The 25,803-nt window shown below is 42.9% G+C and overlaps 1 protein-coding gene and 1 long non-coding RNA gene across 4 annotated transcripts in view; one reads left to right on the forward strand and one right to left on the reverse strand.

The window, feature by feature from the left end:
• Positions 1-18,047, reverse strand: part of LOC126100139 (uncharacterized) — a 43,729-nt gene extending 25,682 nt beyond the window's left edge. Inside the window, exon 1 of the long non-coding RNA XR_007522138.1 lies at positions 17,777-18,047. This is a non-coding gene — a long non-coding RNA (uncharacterized LOC126100139). The remainder of the gene's footprint in view (positions 1-17,776) is intronic.
• The window catches only part of LOC126100135 (mucin-19), a 529,587-nt gene that overhangs the window by 352,599 nt on the left and 151,185 nt on the right, over positions 1-25,803 (forward strand). The window lies entirely within an intron of this gene.

A 25,803-nucleotide genomic window follows, 5' to 3' on the forward strand; every position in this document is an offset into this window, starting at 1 on the left:
GCGAAGTAGCGCCATTTCACACGTTATATAGGAACTCATTACTAATATTCTGTAATTTTCTGTTCACTGTGGTCCTTCCTGTGTTACGGCGGGCGAAGAATAAAGCGTATCACTTCTCAACACGGTCATACGTGTTTGTTAAAGCCCTCTTCCATTTGCTTTGGCGTTGCTGACTGCCTCACAGTCGCTACAAAGCAGATGCAATATTCTGGATGTTGTCGAAAGGATTGCACAGATTATATACGGTTATAACTATTGCGTTACAGCTAACGGAAGCGACAAAGAAGCAGCGCGTCGTAAAGATTGGTATCTTTTTACGAAGTTGGCATAGGATCTTTCATTATCGCCATGTACTGAAAGCGGGAGCAATGCGTGGATACTTTTGCAAAGATGAACTGGAAGCACGCCACAGATGACGGCGTGATTGTGCCGAGGCAGCCGCGGTGTAGAATGCGTAGCCATGATAAAGCTTACTTTTGCCAGCAGCATTCCACGACCACAGATTTAACAGCGCCATTTGATGCAGCTGTTATTCTTTCCACAAACGTTCCCGGCTCCCTTGGTTTCCTTACAACACTTCAAGCGAATGGCATCAAAGCTTTTTTCATAAGGCTATGAAGGATTTCTTCACCCGCTAATAAACGGGGAGCTTGAGAGGACTACTGCTTTTATACTCACTTTCGAAATAAAATTTATTAGTGAATTTCTTTCAATATTCTGCATCAGTACCAGTCTTTCGAAGAATCAGCTGTCTCGTTTACATCCATAAGATGACGCTAAAGAGTTAAGATGCCTGCCCAAAACATGAGCCGTATATAACTGAGGTTGCTGGCTAGATAATCCCTCGGATCAGACAACTGGACCGGAATGTAAAACGACGCTTGTCATGTCCACTGTCTTCCTGGTATCTCTCAAAACGACATCTAAACTGTAGGAACTGCGTGTGTAATAATTAAAAGGTATGCGATCCTTTCATCAATTTTTACAATGGTCACCTCCAGGTAGGCCCGCATCTCGTGGTCGTGCGGTAGCGTTCTCGCTTCCCACGCCCGGGTTCCCGGGTTCGATTCCCGGCGGGGTCAGGGATTTTTTCTGCCTCGTGATGGCTGGGTGTTGTGTGCTGTCCTTAGGTTAGTTAGGTTTAAGTAGTTCTAGGTTCTAGGGGACTTATGACCACAGCAGTTGAGTCCCATAGTGCTCAGAGCCATTTGAACCTCCAGGTAGTTGTCTCCTACACAGGCCTTCGAAATGTCTTAATGTCTAGTCCACATTAGGTGGCCGCGAAAAGAATGTCAGTCATAACTTCATACCTATTCTACACACTTACGTCGTAAATCCGCTAGTGTCTTAGAAACACGACTACCGTCCGAGAAAAAAAAAAAACACACACACAACTGTTGAGATGCTGTTGTCCGCTCCCCACAGGACCTCCTGGTCACAGCTTCATCCACGAGCAACCTGTGCTCGACCTGTGGCAATTCCACGAGAGAGACTCTCTGATATTTTAAAACATTTCAGCGTTTCAGGCATTCGTCACATTAGCCGGATTTTGTTCCAGTCATAAGCTTCATCAAACTATTTGTAACCGTCATAATGTTCAGAAAATGTCATCTGGCATCATGGAAAAAGCAACTGACGAATAGAATATGTTTTGCAAGAGCTCTTACCGAACTGCTTCACAATCTTCAAATGAAAATGTTCATTTAAAAATAACATCAAGCCTTGTACCCTTCCCATTACACGTTCCTGTATGAAATTTAGCCCAACTTAACCTCCCACTTTATAGAAGGTCTACGTATTAACAAAACTATGTACTCACTGTTTCAAATTCGAGTGCTAACCTTTGACGGAACAGAACCTAATTGGAACTGAACTTAACTGGTCTCAATACAACTTGCCTTTATATTAAACGCACAACTGATATAAAGCAGTTATCTGGCTCTGATCAAAGTCTCCACTTACCTTGAGTCTTCACAAGATTTATGCAGATTCCTCGAAAGCACAACAGCAAGCAGGCAGCGGCAAGCTAGATTTAGAAATAAATATTCAAACTGTTGCTTGCCACATGGAGCAGTGTGATAATGCGTAATGATAAACCTTCTTCAACAGTGGAATGGGAAGAGTAACTAATCCTATGAAATTATGTTCCAAGACAACGATTTTAGAATGAAGTATGTATTTGAAAAGCCAGTCTGAATAATACTATGCTTAACAAAGGGAACAATGATTTGAAGAGAGTACAATGTTAACAGAGAATTTGTATAAAAACCAAACAGCTCGATTAGTGATTGCTGCAGTCTTACCCAAACTACTTCTCTTAAAAAAAAGTACATCATTATTAAAAATTTATATTCTTTTTGCCTTCCGGTATACACATCATATTCATCCTTGCTGTCCTTTACAATATATCTTTCGTCGGCTAACAGATATAATCTTAAGTCAACACAGCACTACGAAATACGTCTATCACCTACCACACTTCAGTTAAGAATATAGCAGTGTTGCCAACAGTTAAAGTTTGCTCCCCACAAGTTCCAAGTGTAAAAACCACCAGAAAACCACTTACAAAAATGCCCCTACTCTCATAATCGCTAAAATTTCCACTGAATTTTTTAAATTATTATGAAAGAAAACAATAAGTATATTAGCAGTTAGTTTCCTTTATTATTAAGTAATAAAATATTCAGTCATTAAATGAACATACAATAAATAAATCAGTAAGTCAAGGTCAGGAACATACAAAAAGTTCTATAACAGCAGCTAATTATTTAAATGAATTCGTCTTGTGCAGATGAATCATTTTTGTCTGCATCATCATCGCCGTCGTTTTCAGATTGATACGATTCTTTGTTACTGATTTGTTTTACAACATTTATTGGGATTTCATATTCATTGCAGCATTTTCCTTCCAAGCCCAAACCACAGCGTATTCTTAATATAGCAGTTAAAAGATTTATCTTCATTCTATTCCTCTTTGTTTTTCATTACATTCTTATTGCTAAATAGTCTCTCAACATCATCACTGGAATGAGGCAGGAGAGGATTCGCAAAAGTCGCGAATTCCTTAAATCTGGATTCTCCTTGAAATGCAATAGTTTATTCCATTTTTTTCCAGTTCAACAAATGAATCTGACACCATCGTACACTCTTGCCATAAATTCTGCACTTTTATTGAACTGAGCCATTGTATCAGTTACATTTTCTTTGTTGTGATTAAAGTGCTTGTGCCGTGTGGTTAGAAGCGTCATGTCACTGACTGCGCGGTCTCTCCCGCTGGAGATGAGTCCTCCCTGGGGCATGGTGTGTGTGTGTGTGTGTGTGTGTGTGTGTGTGTGTGTGTGTGTGTGGTGTGTGTGTGTGTGTGCGCGTTGTTTTTAGCAAAAGTTGGTTTAAGTAGTGTGTAGGTCTAGGGACCGATGACCTAAGCAGTTTGGTCTCTTAGTAATTCACACGCATTTGAACATTTGATTAAGTCCTTGTCCAACACTAATTCTGGAATTTTTTTTCATCAGCGTCAAATTTTGTGGTAACTTGTTGTTTATTTCTTCAGTCAGTCAGTCAGTCTTACCGATTAGGCAACATTTCTTCTTCTTCCCGTGGTAAACTTTTCTCTCTCATTTCAAGAAACTGCTTTTCAGAGCAGAATCCCAAATAACATCGGAGAAATCACGAATATTTTGTGTAAAAATATTAACATTATTTGCGGGTAACGTAACTTTGCTGCAATCATATCTATCAGGTTGGTCAACTCGTCAAAGTTTGGTGTAATGTGTATCTTTCGACTCGAACATTTTATTGATTCTGTTTATTTCAATTAATAGTGGGTATAAAAATGAAATATATGAGTAATTAATCTCGTTCCCATACATAGCGTGCAATAACTCTGCTATGTCACACCTTTCACGCACTTTGGCTATGGAAAAATATGTTTTTAGCTCTGACCATTGCGTGTATATTATTGATGCAGCGGATTCTGTTGATAACCACCTTGTCTGGCACACTTTAGCTATTTTTAACCGTTTATGTCTATCGTTGACGGTTTTATATAACTCATAAAGATACTGACTGGAAGAGAAGCGACTAAACCATTCATACCTCTAACTAAAAACTCCAAATTTCCCCGTAAAAATTCTTTTGCAGCAGCTGAAACAGCCAGTTGCAAGGAATGGCACAAGGAATATGCTAAAATCAGGTGTGGTACCTCTTCTTCCAATTTCGTAAATACTCCATTATTTACTCAAACAATGACAGAGGCATTATCCATACCAATGCTCATTAAATATTCAAGTCGAAAATCGAATATTTGACGTGTCTTCTTTATAACAGAGACAACAGCTTTAGCATACACTCGTGCAGTTCAGCAGCGTCAAGGTATGTAGATAATATTTTTGGTGTAATTTACTGTAATAAACTGTAATCACTCCCAAGTATTCATGTACAGCATACCAGTAGATTCATCAGTTAATAAGCTATATGGTTGGTCTTTACAATCTTGTTTTAGAAAGTCAGTGAAAAGCTGTGCTAACGAGTTTTTTTTATAACTGAGGTGCACTTGGTTCAGTGCAGCTGAATTTTTTCGTTATCCTTTTCATGACTGTGATTAATTACCTCTCCCAAATGGTCGACCACATGTATACTAGTAGGCATGACTGTGAATAATGCAAGGCTTGCTTCCTCCTTTTTTATTTTTTTTTTATTCCCAATGGGCGCTGACTTAAAAGCAATTTTAGACTGCATAGTTACTGCGCGAAGAATCCGGAAACTTTTGCGTATATTGTCGTTTCGGCGTAGTTATACACGTATGAAGTGAAATAATACCATACACTGAGAATCACAGTTGTATAGTGCACACTAAGAATGACGACAGTCGAGTTAATTTTTCTGCGCATGTGACGTGACGCACCCTGCGTGAGCCAACAAGCGCTCGTTCGTTATTCGAAGCGCCAATGAAATAAGTGGGCACCCATTATTTGAAATCTGTTGCTGCGCTCCCTGCACCTGCGCAAGCCGCCTTCGCTCGCGAAATAAACTATAACTGGGTGCTACTGTTCATTCTACAGGGAATTCCCGCATGTAGTCCATAGAGTGTGATGGTTCGTTTGATATCACATTGTAATGCATCAGTGTTGTCTTCGCAGTAAAAGTTAAATACTTCTGAAATCAAATAAAGTAGAAATAACATATTTCGAAACATATAAATAGCTTAGTAGTTGAGAGATCGCATTTTCAGTAAACGGAACTGAATTCTACTGAACCATTATAAAATCCACCAGCCACTAGAAGCAATATTTCGCCACTAAAAGGAGGGTAGAAACCACCAGTTTTAGTGGAAAATCCACCAAGTTGGCAACACTACCGCGCAGAGGCAAAAACGGTGCCACAAGACCGAACAGTAACTTGACTTGCTCTGTCTCTGAAGTGCACATCGATAACAAAAAAATCAAAATGCAACGCCCACGTTACAATCTAAATGATAAGCACGAATAACTAGAGGACACGCGAGGATATCAATTTTGAAGTGTGCTTCGAAGAGCCAGAAATTCCTCAATGAAACCTCTGTCTCTGCCACACCTCAGATAATGCTCAGTGTAATTGCAAGATATGAGAGTGGCGCCGGCCGGAGTGGCCGTGCGGTTCTGGGCGCTACAGTCTGGAGCCGAGCGACCGCAACGGTCGGTCGCAGGTTCGAATCCTGCCTCGGGCATGGATGTGTGTGATGTCCTTAGGTTAGTTAGGTTTAATTAGTTCTAAGTTCTAGGCGACTGATGACCTTAGAAGTTAAGTCGCATAGTGCTCAGAGCCATTATGAGAGTGGCGATAAAATGACTTCCTTGGTATACTTAAAATTCGGTCTCTGACTCCTCGTGGACGGAACACGAAACCCTTATGTTTTTTCCTTTCCGTACTACAGTGGAATGGGAATGGATTGGCAAGCTGTTTGAAGGACATGTTTAGGCGCTGCTGAGGCCTTTGTTTCTTTTGCCTCCAGGAGACTCGTCTTCCCTTCTAATGGAGGTTATATAGCCCTCCCTAAGCGAGGGCACTAAATTGCATCACCACCAATGATACCAACGCCACCGCTATGCTAGGCAGTGAAAGATTCCTCATACCATACCTTATTATGATTTGGTGCATGAGTGCAGATGTCGTTCGTTGCAGGAACGAATTATGTCCGCATGGAATTGTCATTGTTTCTATTAAATTTAAAGGCATCAAAATTATGTAAGTACTGAAAGGATAGGTCAGATCGCTTATTTATGATGTATTTGAACACGAGGTCGTTATGATGTTAGTAAGCACGTCACGCTTCGTAAACATCAAAATATGTGGTGCACATAGATAGCATCCGTGTGCACAGTACAAAGCTAACGACTCGACAGTGTTTTGTACTTTCCCTTCAGACTTAAGGTACCATCTGATACCATTTCGTAAATGTTACTGCAGTAATGTTCGCCGCTAGAGTGAGCGTAAAAATTTAAGGTGAACGTCTAGCCACATGGAAAAAGTTCTGATGGATGTTGCCAATAAAACGCTCAAATTTCTCCGTTACGTCCTTCAGAAGTCAGCTGCGAAACTCCTGCGACCTTCCGAAGGCGGTGATACCGTAGGAAGCTATCTGTGACCCTACAGCAAAGTGCCAAGCGCAAAATCATCTCGTGTTCCTCAAAGTACAATAAACAGGGCAACTTGTTGCGTGATGGGGTGATTCGCTCCAGATGCTATACATTCCTTTCGAAATCGGTAATGCTTGACAGTCTTTGTCTTTATGAGCATTCAATTCTTGTTGTCATATTACTGCCCTTGAACTAAGTAAAGTATTTTTCAATTTGCTTTTAGTACATCACATGTAGTGACACCTTTAAGATGTCGTTGAAATAGAGTTTATGTTCACAAGAGGACCAATTCGTTTCTCACATTACAGACCTGTTAAAAATAAGTGTTTCTGTCGACAGCGATGTGGTTCGCGACGAAATAACTCAGTTTGAGTAGGAAGGTTCATGCAGTCTGCCGCGAGCGTTTTGAAGAATCCATGCTGCCATTTACCAGAGATTTAATTAAACCTCACGAAGTGGCTATCTATATTCTCGCTTCTCCCGGATAGGAAAAAATATATTTAAACCGCAGCGCTATCTCACCATGACAGAAACAGGTTTAATGGGATTCGACGTAACTGGAGGTAGGTCAACACTCCATTAGTGGTTTCGTGACCCTTTTGCGAGAAGTTCCTTAAAAATTTGTCACTGACATATCTAACGCCTTGCGCGTTTAAGTACGGAAAGAGCATTTTCCAATGATAGAAAATTGTGTAAATCTTAAGTTTTTTGCCAGATATTCTGCCAGTGACCTTCCATCACTGTCGTAGAATTGTTTCTCGAGTTCTCATTGCTTGAAAATTGCGACGATCTGTAAGTTATTACCTGTGCACAAAGTGTTTCGAAATAATAGTTGGCCGCATAAAATTTTTACCTGCTTTTGAAGCTTCACACCTAGCACGCTATCATGTAACAGAGAGACGTGTACGAGATAGAATCAAACGCGCGCGACGTGTTGATGATGATACACCACTTAGCTGGATTATGGCTCTAGAATAGGTTTTTACTTGTGTGGGAAAATTAAGGGATCGTGCCTGTCTCCACTTTAGTAAGACACAACACGTCGTGAGCATCCTGTGTCATCACATGTAATATTTTTTGGATCATCAATTTACGCAAAGGTTGACGGAATACCGCATCTGGACAGTTCAATGGTTCGTGCGAGGGCATGTTCATAACACAGCTACCTTCCTTGAGAAAGCTATGCAGATATGCTTTTTCTGGTCATAATGTTCCGGTATGGTATTTAATGAGCACGATGACTATATATTGTTAAAAACTACTATAATTTTAAATGTAGGTTTGTTACAATATAAACAAACTTTTAGTGTTGCATGCCAATAATCGAAACAGTGATGTAAGCTCTGGCCCCTCAGCGAGCTGTTGCGTAGTTGAGTAACTTAGCGTATAAACAATCACAGGAAACAGAATAGAGTTTTACTTGAATTCCACAATTTGAGCAATGGTATCTGACGTCAGCTTTACAAACGCGTTTGTTACAATTTGAACACATCATTGGTGTCTTGTTGTCACAAGTTGATGGATACAATTTGCCCCTGGCACCTTTGCAGTTTTGGTTGCCACCCCTGGAGCTTGTTGTTAATGGACTTCCCGTTTGTATTCTTCTGACATTGGCCGCTGATGTTCATTTCGTGGCAGAATTTTTCCAGCCTCAATGTAAGTATTCCAAAGTCGTTGATAAATGTTCTTCCTTTGTAAAGAACATTTCTTTTCCACCCTGTATTTATTTCTCTCCACAGAATCAAACTATTCTAGGCAGAAGTATCAATAATATTGTAGATGATCATCATTGGCCAGCGATTGGTTCACCTCTTACATTGTAGCCAATATCATTTTTGGTTTTTTGCCTTCTCTGTTACGTATTTCTTCACTATTCGCGTTGTGCTCATCAGGATAACATGTTTGTTCTTTCTTAAAACGTAAGTTACCACAATGGTATCCTCAGTAACAAAAGAGCTTTGGATTGTAGACATCTTCTTTGCTTAGTATATTATTAGAAAGTTCAGGCTTACTTTTTTCTCATCGTCTCCAGCACTGTAAGATGTATTCTGAGAAGTCCTTGGCCTAACACATATCGTTGGTAGATACTGCCATATGTAAGACCTTAGTTTCTCCTGGCGTATACAATTTTCAAACAACTTACGGGAAGTTTGTGCTTTGAAAATGGCGGTGTGTACTGCCGCCGAAATATCGGCGATCGCCGTAAATATTTCCCGGCTGAGTTACAGTAAGTTGTTAGAAAATTTTCGTATGCGATAATTTGTCTTTTTAGGTCTTGGGTCAGATCCATGACAACCCTCATACCTTATTTTTCTCAGGTGCTTTTCCAGATAACTTTCCTGGTTAGATTTATATCTTCAGTACATAAGAAGTAACACTACCACGTAACGTCCATATTTTTGTCCCATATTTTGAGGGTTTATTCGGTACATATTGTTTAATTGGACAACGTCCTCAGAACGCCACCATTTTTCATCCCAGGGTTACATTTGTGGCAGGATTATATGGTTTTGAAAGTATTTCGACCCACTTATCCCACAGAACTCTTATAGGTGCCAACGTGTCATTTACCCTTCGTGATCTTCGATGAGGCTTGTCATCGACACTTAACACACATGAGATAAAACAGAACCGTTCCAGCGACACTACGGCAGGACAGGTGGCTCTGTTTCTGGATCCCACAGACTGATTGGTTATTCCGCATATGATTTATAAACGACAGCCAGTAATAACAGACCATTATAGGCTTAAAGTGTAATTGCATCTAATGCCTTCCAGCTGACTCCATAAACTCTTCGACTCTCAGTTTTAATCATTTCCACCACAATAGTGCGAATACTATCGTTCATCATAATGTGAAAAAAGATTTTATATCCTTATTCTGGCAATAGCGTATCTTGTCGGACCAGGAGTCTGTTTCATAATGTTTGCACTAGATGCTCCAGTTTGCGGAAGAGATTGCAAGATCAAGGTGGTTTTTTTTTACCCAAGCAGTTGACCAGCTTGCACATTGTCATCGTTGGTATCAATATCTGAAGTGTTTCCAGAAACAGATGAACAATGAATGTTGTCGTCACTGCCGTGTTTTTCCTCTTCAGAAATATTCTCCTCGTTGTCAGAGGCATTTACTAAAGATTCCAATCGCTCGTCGGGAAGAACTCTTTTTGTCATGATAGCCACACAGAAATTTCTACGATAGATACATGAACTGCCTCTGCATATGACGTTGATAAAATGTAACTGTTGTTGTTGTTGTTGTTGTTGCGGTCTTCAGTCCTGAGACTGGTTTGATGCAGCTCTCCGTGCTACTCTATCCTGCGCAATCTTCATCTCCCAGTACCTACTCCAACCTACATACTTCTGAATCTGCTTAGTGTACTCATCTCTTGGTCTCTCTCTACGATTTTTACCCTCCACGCTGCCCTCCAATACTAAATTGGTGATCCGTTGATGCCTCAGAACATGTCCTACCAACCGATCCCTTCTTCTAGTCAAGCTGTGCAACAAACTTCTCTTCTCCCCAATCCTATTCAACACCTCCTCATTAGTTATGTGATCTACCCATCTAATCTTCACTGTAACTGTTTAGCGATAGTCAAATTTGGAGTAATACCTTTTAAATGTTAAAAAATTGTGGAAGTAAAAGCTCTTTTCGGGTCATATTGACCCGAAGATAATAGCAGGGTTAAGTGGTTGCTGATCTGATTTTGCAAAGACGAATACCTTTGCGATGCGCGCGTATCTTGCTTTTCGAAAAACTCTGAACAACTACATCGGCTACTGCTGTAAACAGTGGTTTGGGACGCTATCGAAATGTTACGGCGACTTAATACAAATGGCCGTTTCCCATTTGGTGGCAGAGGACAGAAGTATTAATGCCCTCCGTGAGGAGCACAGCGCTCAGTGCCGTTTGCGATGCATTAGGGGCTTTCGATATCGGGCTGTCGTTGATAGGCACGGAGTGCTGGTGGCATTCCAGGTCGGTCGATGACGCGTCTACGCGAATTCCTGCAGACTCGTGAGTAGCGTCGGTATGCGCGGCACGTGCGTAGCGGACCTCCGTCGTGCTCTCACTTCGTTGCGCATCTTTGTCTCCGGAGACAGTGTCGCACGTTCGGCGCCAAGGCGTCACGGCAGCTCCTCACAGTGTATATCTACACCTACGTACTTACTCGGCAAGCTACCGTACTGTATACCGCGGAGAGTACTCTGTAACCCTACTTGTCATTCCTTCGCTGGAGCGAGGAAAGAAGAATGCCTGTGATACCTCCGTGCAGGTCTCACACACACGTTTCCTGCTTGGGATGAACATCGAGCGAGTAGAAGCGTTCTGCAGTCAATCGCAAATGCCGGCTCTCTAAACTTTCTAATAACGTTTAGCGAGAAATTTGAGTTTGTCTTCTCTCCAATAATTCCCATCTAAGCTCACAGAGCATCTCCGTAACATCGTCGTACTGATCGATCGGACTAGTAATTTATTTACACCACTGACCATTAAAATTGCTACACCAAGAAGAAATGCAGATGATAAACGGGTATTCATTGGACAAATATATTATACTAGAATTGACATATGATTACACTTTCACACAAATAGATCCTGAGAAATCAGTACCCAGACCAACCACCTCTGGCCGTAATAACGGCCTTGATACGCCTGGGCATTGAGTCATACAGAGCGTGGATGGCGTGTACAGGTACAGCTGCCCATGCAGCTTCAATACGATACCATAGTTCATCAAGAGTAGTGGGTGGCGTATTGTGACGAGCCAGTTGCTCGGCCACCATTGACCAGACGTTTTCAGTTGGTGAGAGATCTGGAGAATGTGCTGGCCAGGGCAACAGTCGAACATTTTCTGTATCCAGAACCTGGATTCATCCGAAAAAAATGGCGTTTTGCCATTCGTGCACCCAAGTTCGTCGTTGAGTACACCATCGCAGGCGCTCCTGGCTGTGATGCAGCGTCAAGGGTAACCTCAGCTATGGTCTCAGAGCTGATAGTCCATGCTGCTGCAAACGACGTCGAACTGTTCGTGCAGATGGTTGTTGTCTTGCAAACGTCCCCACCTATTGACTCAGGGATCGAGACGTGGCTGCACGACCCGTTACAGCCATGCGGATAAGATGCCTGTCATCTCGACTGCTAGTGATACGAGGCCGTTGGGATCCAGGACGGCGTTCCGTATTACCCCCCTGAACCCACCGATTCCATATTCTGCTAACAGTCATTGGATCTCGACCAACGATAAACCGCAATCGCGATAGGCTACAATCCGACTTTCATCAAAGTCGGAAACGTGATGGTACGCATTTCTCCTCCTTACACGAGGCATCACAACGTTTCACCAGGAAACGCCGGTCAACTGCTGTTTGTGTATGAGAAATCGGTTGGAAACTTTTATCATGTCAGCACGTTGTAGGTGTCGCCACCGGCGCCGACCTTGTGTGAATCCCCTGAAAAGGTAATCATTTGCATATCACAGCATCTTCTTCCTGTCGGATAAATTTCGCGTCTGTAGCACGTCATCTTCGTGGTGTAGCAATTTTAATGGCCAGTAGTGTATAATAGTCCACCTTCTTGGCTACGACAACGGACCGTTACATGTGCGTTAATTTTCGGCATAATATACTTATTTGCTTATCCCTCTTTTCTCAATAAGTGTACGTTGCCTATAGTACTATTTTTCCTTGTCTTTATTTCTTATACTGTGAAGGTACCAAAGTCCTCTTGTACTTCAATGATGTCATAAACAGTTTTTAAAGCCTGGCTAGCAGTCCTTGCTGTAACATTCGCAGAGAAGATGGTAAGGTGGTTTGTCCCACAAACCAAAACCGGAGATCATCTAGAAATCTTACTCGCTCTTCTGACGGTTGGTAAGTGCGTGCTTGAAACAAAATAGTGATGACGATGCTTTCGTGGGCATAAATCTTTGTAGCAATTTAGAAGTACTAAAGCGTCATTCGGTGAACATTGGGTACTGCGATGTCACTTTGGTCGGTGGAATTTGCATTTCGGTTTTATTTTCTAATGGAACCTGACTATGACTTTACTTCTTTGGACTATATTGTGTTTTAAAAGTAGTTTGAATTGACCGTCCAAAATTATATATAAGGTTACCATAAGAACACCAACACTGAAATATTTGACACATTGTCAATTTGTAATTTAGCAGCCGGCCGAAGTGGCCTTGCGGTTAAAGGCGCTGCAGTCTGGAACCGCAAGGCCTCTACGGTCGCAGGTTCGAATCCTGCCTCGGGCATGGATGTTTGTGATGTCCTTAGGTTAGTTAGGTTTAACTAGTTCTAGGGGACTAATGACCTCAGCAGTTGAGTCCCATAATGCTCAGAGCCATTTTTTGTAATTTAGCAAATATCGTATTACGGTATTCAACAAACGATAGCAACAGTAACATTCATGTATTAAGGGTATGTGGTTGACAAAGGGTATGAATAAATTTAAGATAATTCTCATTTATTATTCAGTCTCAGTTTCATGTTTAGATTCCATGTTTCGACCACTCTGGATCATCTTCAGATCTACATGCGCAAGTGAGACACAACAATAAATGAGAATTTTGTTAACTTTAAATACAGTTGCTGAATCTGTAAAGACGATTATGTCAGCTATAGTGTATGAATTTAGTTGAGTGTAATGCGTTAATGGAGACTCGTAGGTTCGCCGAAATATCAGATCTTTCGCTCTGCATCCAGAAAACGGTGCCTTTCAGTAACTGATCGCATTTAGTTGTACCGGAGTCCCTAACTGCCATTAGTCCAATTTCTAACGAGTTGTTCGAATTCCTCGGTATCTGTGGACTTTACCGTCGGTAAGTAAACGCTCAATGTTCTATGCAACGTCCCTATCTGAGAACGTGTCCGTGTCCAAATTAAGGGGAAGCCTTGTTTGGGTAGTTTCTTCCTTGATAACGAGAAGCCACCAGGATTACTGTGACCAGGATATAGATTTTAACAATATCCAGAGAATATGATATTCGTGGAAGGAAACTGAGAAACAGCTGAAAAGTCTCTAAGTCTAATTTTAATAGAGATGACGGCTGTAGGCTTCCGGCTTCGTGGCTTCCTACTATCAAGGAAGTAACTAATCAGCCAGAGCATGCGAGAAACATAAGCAACTACGAGCAAGCTACAACGGTGGCAGAAAAACAGTAATAATATTTTGGTTAACAATCCGTACCTCTCTTTCTCTACCAGCTATCACCACCTGCCCATTGTCGAAGCCCACCAATGATAGCCTGACTTACACCCAGTGACTCCACTGTTTATCGAAAAAGCATCCTTTTATAAGTGGGTGCGACTCTGCTTCGATTACGTAGGCACACCAGAAGACTTCTGATCACAGCGGAAGAGTCAAAACGTCGAATTAGGAGAAGTTGAAAAGGAATGCTACGCTGTCTAATAGCCCAGAAAATTTTATCTTTCGTGATAGTCGGCAAGAAATTGTACAGGTTTGCATACAACGATCGTAAATGACGCAAAGTTTTGAAAGTTGCAGAAATGGATAAGTTTGGATAATGCAGTTGCAAGTCTTTCTTGTAAGTACTGTGTGTGAACCAGGAGAAGTCCCAGCGGCTTGTAGGCACGTCAACTGGCACCGACCCAACAGCTTGAACGTCCAACATTTGCCCACTTTGAATGCTAACAATTAGACCGCCGATGTTCGTCGATGTGACTTCGCTACCCCGGTTGCGCATTTGCAGAGAGTGCTTTCCTCCTCCCGCGTCCCTGACCCTTCAGACAACAAACATCTCGTGGCAAGTATTGCGAAGCACTGTAAACCATCCCATGCTCATCCTAGAACAGCGTTGGTTTCCTGCGCTTCTTGAGAACAAGCGATGTTACAATAAAATAATGATAATAGTCCCTCTCTTTCTTCATGGGCGACCAGGTATGATCTCTCTCAGCTATTTGAGTCCGTAACGGCCATCTGCCAATTTATCTCCCTGCTCTGACACTTGTAAACAGATGACCCTACACTGCTAGCACGGTCCGTCAGGAAACTAGGCGTCTTATTACTGTGTACGTCGTTCTTGCGTCAACATTTCGGCATTACGTCTATACTGATGAGCTAAGACATCGTGCCCATCTGCTTAATAACGTGTTGGTCGACCTTTGGAAAAGTAATGTAGCAGAGTGAGACGGGTGTTACGATTAATCAAGGAAAACCCCCAGTTGGGAAACGGGGCCAAAATTAGTTGGTTACTGTCGAGTTGCAATTTACAATTTCTTTATTGATTACTTCAACCATTAAGTCATTTCTTTACCACTTGACCAGCAAAAAAAAAAAGAAAAAAAACCAGCAGGCGTGAGTGCCTTTTCAAAACAATTTACTTTACAGTTAACGGCCAAGCCATTTTACTTAAAGCAGACTTTGATAAAACGTTTGATAACAAATCAAAGCCGGCCGAAGTGGCCGTGCGGTTAAAGGCACTGCAGTCTGGAACTGCAAGACCGCTACGGTCGCAGGTTCGAATCTTGCCTCGGGCATGGATGTTTGTGATGTCCTTAGGTTAGTTAGGTTTAACTAGTTCTAAGTTCTAGGGGACTAATGACCTCAGCAGTTGAGTCCCATAGTGCTCAGAGCCATTTGAACCATTTTGAACAAATCAAAATTTTCCAAGTAATGAAATTAAAAACTTTACCGTTAATAGTCAAGCCATTTTACTTAAAACAGACTTTGATAAAGCATTTAATAACAAAATTAAAACTTTCCAAGTAATGAAACAAAAACACCAATTTGCATACAGTTTCGCTACCTAACATGTAGGGAGCCAGTTCTTTTAAATTTTGGCACAACAAGATATTAAATTACAGGGGCTCGCTAACAGGGAGGCAGAACTAGCATTTTCAAAGGATGCCAAGTAGATTAAAACAATCAAAGTAAAGATACAGTCATTCACCTTTTACAATAACTAACAATTTTAAAGCCATGTAATTAAAAAAAAACAATGAAAGGCAAACTTAACCTTTTTAAACAGTGGCCAAAAACAGAGTAAAATACAACCATTTAACATTTTACAATAACTAGCAACTTTAATAGCATGTCCTACCACCAAAATGTCCTGGGATAGAAATAATTAACCGACCGGGTGTAAGGGCGGACGCAATTGTCTCCCGAAGGATGCTCAGGCTAGAAGCGGACTAACCGACCCACAACGCCTCACATTCAGCAATCACATCGACCTCACGCGAGGCCAGGGGAGGAGGAGGAATCAAATCAGAAACCATAATCCCTGCCCAAAAATACACTTCCTCCCAGGCAGTACAAATAAGAAGTCAAAATATCACTGTCTATAATTACACCGGCGACAGGGACAGGAAACCCGAACGCAGAGGCCACAAGGCAGAAAAGACGCTGGTTGCACAAACCAAAATTCTTCAGTTAACATCTAAACCTTTAACCAACTTAACTCGCAGTTTATCAGAGAAACAGCAGGTGAACTCCGATGCAAAGGTTCCTCACACCCGATCGTGTCCACGTCGCCAGCGTACCCAACTGGGCACAGTCACGCAGCCACGGGCTCTGTCACCGGAGCCCTCGTCTTCTCTGCACCCACGGCGGCGAAATACCACTCCTCAGGTTAGGCGAGTTACTAGTCCATCATTCCCGCCTCCAGACGGACAATTTAAAGACATCCGTTGCCGCTCCCCCCAAGTAGTGACTCGGAACCACAGCCGTTGCCCCCGGGTGTTCACAGCAAGAGCTTACAACAGCCTTGTCCCGTCAACTCGTCCCACACGTCTTTCACCACCAGGATAGACCACGCGGCTTCCCGGAACAGCAGCAAACTCTCCACCGCCACGTCACGCCGCGATCTCATCGTACGACATTCTCTAATTCCCGATTTTAAAAGCAGACCGACCGACTCGTCACCGCTAGGCAACCAACCGGCCATCCCCTCCAAAGATCTTATTCCCTTACACAAGGCTAACAGGAAGCAACGACTCGAAGATCGATAAGACCAGACACGCCACCAGAGGGGAATTTCAACAGAATCGTACGCAGCATAACAATAAATATGAAAGAATCAATTAACGATGGAATGGAAGGACTCAGAACAATATTAACAGCGCGATATATGTTGAGAGCCGACACACGGCTCACAGAGATTCAGCGTGGCAAGGATTCGGAAGTCTGTGGTGGTTTCCCAGCGGTATGTAGCACCAGATGTATGCCGATAGGTCACACAACTCCCTTAAATTACGAACGAACAGTTTCTGGACGCAGAGGTGACGCCCCAGTGGCGTCCCAGATGTGTTCAATCGGGTTCAGATCATACGAATTTGGTGGCCGAAGCATCAACGTGACTTCCCTGTCACGGTTGACATACTACTGTAGCATGATTCAGGCCTTGCGATGCAGACAAATATCGTGCTAGAAGATGCCATCGCCGTTGGAAAGACGTCAAGCATGAAGAGATGCAGGTGGTCTGCATTAAATGTGGTCCATAGCTGCCACGGTGCGTTCCCTTTGATAAGTACCAGAGGTCATGGAAGCCTAGGTGAATGTCGCCCCTCCCCTCCACCACCACCTCAGCAAAAGCACAATACTGCTCCCACTGGCCTCTGTTAGTGGCGCGGTGGATGTTTCGAGCAGCCATTCGCTTGGATAACGTCTTATCTGGACACAGCCATCGACCTGATGTAACAGGAAATGTGATTCTTTAGACAAGGCGAGACGTTTCCATTGAACCACGTTACAGTCTCTGATCTCGTGATCACTGCAGTCATAATTCACGACGTCGTTAGATCTAGATGGGAACACGTAGGTATTGTCTGATACAGATCCTCGTGTTGAACAGTGTGCTCAGAAACACTAGTACCGGCAGCTGCATTGGGGTCTGCCGTCAGATGTGCTACAGATCACTGCCTATCCTGCATTACCAAGCGGGGAATCTTCCTGGCCTCGCGTTCTGTAATGAGGCGTGAACATCCAGTACTTTGTTGCCTACACCTGGTTTCACAGTACATCAACCACTTTCCATCTGCTCACGATGGTAGCTCGCGAACAGCTTATGTTCAGGCGCTGGGCCATAACAATCTGCTCTTTGCCAGAGCCGCATATGTTAGTGGATTTCCGAATTTGCAGCACATACGGTCGCTATATCGATTCTGCATTCGCGTCTGCTCTGCTATACACTTACCTTGCTGTGAAACGCGCCCGCAACACCTCCAGACGGCATTCAGTCTCGTGCTGGGCAATGTATTGGCACGTCAGTGGTGTTTCCTGCAGTCGAAAACGGCCATTGCTTTTACCTCGCAACACTGATCACTGTAAAGATTCTACTGTGGAGAGGAGTGATGAGCACGTAGTGGGTGCCATAAAACGACAGTCGTGACGTAGGTCGTCCATCAGCGCTGCTGTTGTGAGGGACGAGACGCCGGCTGGTGTTGGGCGTCGTCCTTCGGCGCGTTGTGCCGTCCTTGTCTGGGCTGAGCGCGCAGTATTTATAGCGCGCGCGTGCCCGCCGGACCTGTCCCAACGGCAGACCTGGACCAGCTCAGCCGTCTCTTCTGCCTCTGCGGCTGCGGCTGTCGCCCAGGCGCAGTTGCGTCAAGCTGCGCTGGAGGCGGAAGCACGACAGCCTACGGGACTTGAGCGCTCGTTACACTTCAGTGGCAGTGATAGCGACAGGACATCCCTCGGAAGAGGAGAGGTATCTGGATCCAGTGAGATACGTTGTAATATTCTATACAGATCATGCACACTAACGTGCTCTGCTTCTAGCAGCTTATCGTAGGAAACTGGAAAAGTTAAGGCTTCCGTGCGATTTCCATTTTCCAAGCAGGGCTGTCGGATGTATGTACACAATTACAGGCATATATCCTGGTTTCAATCTGTTGTATAAGGGGCAGCCAAATGAAAACGAGCAGATGGAGAAAAAAGTAAGTAAACTGTTCGCCATCACACAGTTAATACATTGCTCTCACTGAGAGACCAGACGGATGGAAAAATGTTTGCGGTTGCCTGCGGAAGCGTGATTGTACCCAGACGTGCATCTCTCCGTTCGAAGCGAGTCGGCTGCCACGAATGTCTTTTTTTCCCAAAAGTATGGAAATTGCATGGGGAGAGGTCGGGATTGGATGGAGGATTCGTAAGGGCTTGCCAGTGGAACTTCGGCGGCGTAGTCGATACAAGACACGCCAGCTCCGGGAAAGTCATGACCCTTTTCTTTCACTACTCATGGTAAAAGGACACTTGCAAAAACTGACCAGGAATGCTGACGGACTGCATAATTCCGTAACAGAATGGCCCCTCCTCTCCCCACATGTTGCCGAGGTAAACCTACATTTTCTCTTTACAGTCTCGATCGTTCCCCATGCGATTTCCATATATTTGGAGCCGTGGAGAAAGGTATTCGTGGCTGCTGATTTGCTTCGGGCGAAGGGTGTACGCCTTGGTACAATCATGCTTCCCTAACCAACCACAAATATTTTTCCATCTTGTCTCACAGTGGAAGGGATATGTTAAGTTACGGCAGTTGCTTTTGAAATACTAGTTTACTATTACTTTTCCACCTGTCTCGTTTTCATTTGAATGCACGTACACAGAATTACGGCACAAACTTTATGCTCGTACATTATGTGAGCTTAACAGAGACCAAAAATCTGTTGCAGGAAGCTGCGTGAATTTCATAAACAGAAGTCTCTTAAAATTTCGTCCATAAGTTGCAGAGCACCGTAGACAACGGTGCCCAGGTTAATGCCGTGGTTGTTCACTTCTGGGAGGCATTAGATAAGAGTCGTGCGCTGTCCTTAACCTGCGAACTACATCATTACCGATAACTGGGTCAGATTTGTGACTGTATTCAGGATTATCTAGCAGATACGATCCACGGAAGATGTGAAAGTAATTTCAGAAGCTCCCTAAGACAGTGCTATGACCTAGCTTGAATCATCTAAAACTTAACTTGCAGCCCATTTATTCCTGAACGATTCAATATACCGAAGCGAGTTTTTCGGCGAATTATAATAGGCCGGGAGGCACATAATTTTGTTGCAATACTGTTTAACACTGGAACCAACAGAGAGGTTTTAGCAAGTCTGTGTAAGAAAAACAGACATACACTTTTTAATGACATTCGAAAGCTCTTGAAAAGATATATATACTGTGATATAACCCTCGTTAATATTTGTGTTGTTTTTCCCAAAAGTATCCGACAAATGTGCAAAAGGCAAGGCGGCCAGAATCTGCTTTTACTGAATAAACTCTCCCAAGAGGGGCTCTCAGGGCAATTTCATGTCGTCGTGAACGGACAGAAATCGTTGAAGCATCTCTGGACGTACCCCATGGGAGTTTTACAGGATCATTACTTTTCATAATATGTTTAAATGACCTGCTAGATAACTTCGGAAGTCCCATGTGACTTTTCACGGATGATGCTATTGTATACAGCGCAGCCACGAAGCTGACGTTTAACATCAACAAATGTGACATGATTACACGATTGTAGAACACTTACTGGAAGCAGTTACTTCCGTAAAATGCATAGGAGTATACGTACGGAGCGATTTGAATTGGCATAATTATAAAATTAATCGCGACCAAGACAGAGATCATTGAAGGAATCATGAAGAAATAGCCGGCCGGTGTGGCCGTGCGGTTCTAATGGCTTCAGCCTGGAACCGCGTGACCGCTACGGTCGCAGGTTCGAATCCTGCCTTGGGCATGGATGTGTGTGATGTCCTTCGGTTAGATAAGTTTAAGAAGTTCTAAGTTCTAGGGGACTGATGACCTCATATGTTAAAGTCCCATAGTGCTCAGAGCCATTCTTCATGAAGAAATATTGTGTATCAACAAAGGCAGTAGCTTACAAAACACTCGTTCGACCAGTACTTGAATACTGATCGTCAGTCTGTGATCGGTACCGGGAAGGATTGATACAGGAAATAAAAAATCGAAAGAAACAGCGCGTTTAGGAAGCGCGAAAGCGTCAGGGAGATGCTCAACCGACTCTAGTGGCAAACCCTGCAGGATAGGAGTTGAGAATCGCGGTATGGTGTACTGTTGAAATTCTGAGATACGTTCCTGCAAGAGTCAACCAATATGTTGCTTCCTCCTATGTGAATCTCGCGAAAAGACCATGAAGATACACACATCGAAAAAAGTTTTGCATCGCCTTGGTTCCGAGAGTTCCGGAACCTGTACAAAAAATTGGAAAAGAGATCAACATAATAATCATTTCCGCCCTTTTTATTGTTCATGAAAACCACACCGCGAGACCTTCAGAGGTGGTGGTCCAAATTGCTGTACTCACCGGTGCCTATAATACCCAGTAGCACGTCCTCTTGCATTGATGCATGTCTGTATTCATCGCGGCATACTATCCACAAGTTCATCAAGGCACTGTTGGTCCAGATTGTCCCAATTCAAGGGCGATTTGGCGTAGATACCTGGGTGGTTGGTGGGTCACGTCGTCCATAAACAGCCCTTTTCGATGTCTCAGGCATGTTCGATAGGGTTTATGTCTGGAGAACATGGTGGAGCGATGTAGTTATCCTGAGGGTAAATTCACAAGAAGTTCACGATGGGGGCAGGAATTGTCCATAAAGAAGAATGCCTCGCCAATATGCTTCCGATATGGTTGCACTATCGGTCGGAGGGTGGTATTCACGTATCGTACAGCCTTTACGGCGCTTTCCATGACCACCAGCGGTGTACGTCGGCCCCACATAATGCCACCCCAAAACAGCAGGGAACCTCCACCTTGCTGCACTCGCTGGACAGTGCCTAAGGCGCTCAGCCTCCAAACACGTCTCCGACTATTGTCTGGTTCAAGGCATATGCGACACTCATCGGTGGAGAGAACGTAATGCCAATCCTGAGCGGTCCATTCGATATGTTCTTGGGCCCATCTGTACCGTGCTGCGTGGTGTCGTCGTTGCAAAGATGGACCTCGCCATGGACGTCTGGAGTGAAGTTGGGCATCATCCAGCCTATTGAGTACAGTTTCAGTCGTAACACGATGTCCTGTAGTTGCACAGAAAGCATTGTTCAACATGGTGGCGTTGCTGTCAGGCTTCCTCCGAGCCATAATCGGTAGGTAGCGGTCATCCACTGCAGTAGTAGCCCTTGGGCGGCCTCAACGAGGCATGTCATCAACAGTTCCTGTCTCTCTGTATCTCTTGCATGTCCGAACAACGTTGGTTTGGTTCACTTCGAGACGCCTGGACACTTCCCTTGTTGAGAGCCCTTCCTGACACAATGTAAGAATGCGGACGCGATCGAACCGCGGTATTGACCGTTTAGGTATGGCTGTACTAAAGACAACACGAGCCATGTACGTCCTTACTGGTGGAATGACTGGAATTGATCGGTTGTCTGACCCCCTCCGTCTAATAGGCGCTGCTCGTGCATGGCTGTTTACGTCTTTGGGCGGGTTTAGTATCATCTCTGAACAGTCAAAGGGATTGTGTCTGTGATAAAATATCCACAGTAAACGTCTTTCTTCTGTAGTTCTTGGGAACCGGGATGATGCAAAACTTTTTTTGATGTGTGTAAAATAAGGTAGATTCGAGCCCACATAGAGGTTTACCAGCAGTCGTTCTGATCCGCGACAGTAGAAGGAGAAAGTGACGATGGTATACAAAGTACCCTCCACCACAAACCGTAAGGTGGCTTGCGGAGTATAGATGTAGTTGTGGTACTCTGCCGAGGCGTTAGGTCTAAATGTCAATGCGAAGTTAATTTCTTCATGTATAATGATGTCAAATTTGGACACAACAGAAGCAAAGGGGGAAGGGTGACATGGTGTTTCAGGTGGCAATATTTTTTTTCCCCAAGAGTGGCAGACAAAAATTATGTTCATTGCTGGTACTTTTCGATTTCTGTAGGCAACATTGAAAACTGATAAGCATTACTAGTAGCAGCACATCTTGATATGAAAAACAGCGATAAGGGTCTAACACAGGCGCCACAAGCAGACCATTCTTTTCAGTTATTCTTTCTCCGACATAGGTTTTAGTGCGTGTGAAGCGCAATTTTAGCGTAGAAATTGTTTATTTCGCGATGTTCATCGTAAGGCAGTTAAAGCTTGCTGTTCCGGCTCTGCTATATTAAATGTCGGCGTCCATCCACGTTTCCGTGATTTCGTAAGTCAGTTAATACGAATGTCAGGATAGTCCACAGCAACAGCTATACTGCCTCGGCCTTGTTCAGTCAGAGCTTGTATTCGGCCTCAGAACACGTGGACAGGTCGGTAAGGGCTAATATTTCTCTTTCCTTGTGACTCAGTGTCATTGGAGTTGGTCTGCATCAGCAGCTGGCGGATATTTCCTCGTTCGATCAGATCCCTTGGCGTTCTCCAGCGTGTCAGTTGTAGTATAAAACTGATTCAGTGCCAGTATCGTCTCACATTTATCGCTGTTAACTGCTGTAAGTCCACTGATGGAGTACAGAACGTGTCGTAGCCCGTTCTTCATTTGTAATGACCGCCCGAAGGCTTTCTTTTCCTCCCACGCTTCGCTGCATTCAGTCCCGGCGGACACGAGCTAGCTGAGACATGTTCTTGCGACGAGCCGAACCAGCTACTGCCATTGCAGAACCGTGCTACTTTTCCTCAGGAATGTGTTGGTCTTTTTTGTGTTTTTTTACTGCGATAAATACTACTTTCATTTGCCCGAAATTCCGACGTTTATTGTGGTAATTGTACTCTGAATGATAGTAGTATAAATTAATAGTACTTTAAGCACCATTTATTTATCGGTCTCTGTATTATCACAGTAATTTTATTACACCAAAGAAACTGTTTGATGTGGGGGGGAAAAGTTATGCATGGACACGTCAGTGTTTCGTATAGCCACCACAAAGTGATGGGCACTCTTACACATACCAATATATATTTTCGGAACACTGCATATGATAGCTGAAGAAATACGCAGCTATCAGGTGCTTTGGATTTTAGTGACCTGAATAGCTGAAGATGGTCCACCGAATGGAATAAAAATACCAAGCTGTCAAGGGCCCCATCTTCAGCAAAACACATTAACATCTTAGGAGTTAAATTAAAAAACAGTAAGTGTTGGACTCAACATAGCATATAGAACCTAAAACACAATACAAAGCAGACGTGGAAGAATTACCACCAACACTGACAAATACAGCCAATCAGATATACTGTATACCAACTTAACTTTCAACTGCTGTCAATCTGTATATCTGGGTCAGACGTGCAGGAATTTGAGAACCAGGTATACAGAACGTCTGAGCACTGAAATGCAGTAGCTCACACCAGACATTCGCAGATCACCTGATAGCACACAATCACCACCCAACAACCATTGAAACTGACTCACACATCCTTAAAACTAGTAGCAGCTTATACCAGAAAATCAGTTATAGAAGAAAACTATCACATTCAAAAATCAATAGCCCAGGGAAAGAAAGTACTAAATGAATACACATCACTGTGCAATAAAACCCTCTTTGTCGCAATTGAAGAACTATAAAAATAACACCCACATCAAAACTACTCATGAGGGGGGAAAAAAACACCCATTCTCTCTCTCTCTCTCTCTCTCTCTCTCTCTCTCTCTCTCTCTCTCTCTCTCCAGTCCTGAACACACACGCGCACACGCACACTCACACAAACCAAGCGCCAAATACACTTCAATCTTGCGCGCCTCACCCAGCTGAACACGTTACGAAGCAAATGAATACTACACAGCCACAACATCATGTAATGGTTGCGAAAACTCTGCCCATGTTTCGAAAAACCGGAGAGAGTGCGTTCTCAAGCGACCATAGGTCACGAAATCAACCTGTTCACCTCGCCAACAACATAAAACACTAAAACATCGAAGACGTAAGTTACACACAAGACGTGAGATTACTCATTTCCGTTTGTAAATAAAAATTACGTTTTGTTGTTTGCAGATGAGAAGTTTCAGATTGTGTATAAATATAGACATAATGTTATAAACAAAGCACAGTGCATCAGGTCGTTAATATACATCTCAGTTGTGAACTACGAACAAATGATGTATAATATTTACAACAATTATTCGTTCACAATTGTAAATATTATGTACCAAAGGTTTCGCTAAATATTAACCTGTAATAACAATTGTACAGTAAGAAAATAAAAAAAACACTGAAGATATCACAAAAAGTGCTAAAACATGTCTGGATAAAACAAAACTAAAAAGGTGTCTTGTAAAGGCGGAATTCCTCGTCCTATTCTTATCAGCTGACGAGCCGTGGGTTCTCACGACCTCACAAACATAAGTACTAAATTCTCAAGAAGGAAGCGTAACTGTGATATCACTTAGATTTCAGAAGGCTATATTGGATACGGAGGTAATATTACACAAACAATATTTTTTAGCCGGTTGAAACACCAAATAGCTTTCATGACTTAGTGACTTTAAACATTGTTTATCATTCAACAACGATTGTCAAGGGCTTTAATTCGTCACCGGCAAGATTTGAAACTAATAGATGACCTCCGTTTTCACATAATTTACATGTTAGCCCATTTCCTTTGTGTGTTTCTAGTCGCTTAAAGAATTGATTCGTTTTAAGGTACTTATGTTCACATGACTGATATCGTATACAGCAATTGGAACGACTCACTGTCAGACAAATTTATAATTCAAAATGTATACACAAATGATTTAAAATTAATATAACGACAAAAAGTATACACAATATATATCTCTTCATAACTATTCATTTATTTTTATTTACGACTAAGACGCTTTGCCACAGAAAATAACCGATTAATTAGCTACCGCTCGAAAATAAACTAATATCAGTGACTGAAATATGACGTCATTGGTCAAAGACGACGAGTTGTATCCCGTTCTTAAGTTGACCCTAAATTGTTCGCGAGGAAGACGCTCAAGCTAAGCAAAAGCCAAGGGAAGTGTATTTGTACACAAACCATCAGGACACCTGTGCCCTAAAAAATTATGTGAATAAATAGCACCAAAAAGGAAGTAGGTAAAAAAGAAAAAGCCTACAGCACTTTCAGTAGTGTGTTGTATATTGTGACAGTATTATCCTAGCGGCTGAAAGTTGAGTATAAGACATGATTGCTAACGCAGTTTTCATACTAGCGAGTAATAAATTGTTTTCCATGCTTCACGAGACTCTGCAGCGAACATCTGACTCAAAAGATCACACACAGACAGACAGACAGACAGAGAGAGAGAGAGAGAGAGAGAGAGA

Source organism: Schistocerca cancellata, chromosome 9 (genome assembly GCF_023864275.1).
Source record: "Schistocerca cancellata isolate TAMUIC-IGC-003103 chromosome 9, iqSchCanc2.1, whole genome shotgun sequence".
In the NCBI taxonomy this organism is placed as follows: Eukaryota; Metazoa; Arthropoda; class Insecta; order Orthoptera; family Acrididae; genus Schistocerca; species Schistocerca cancellata.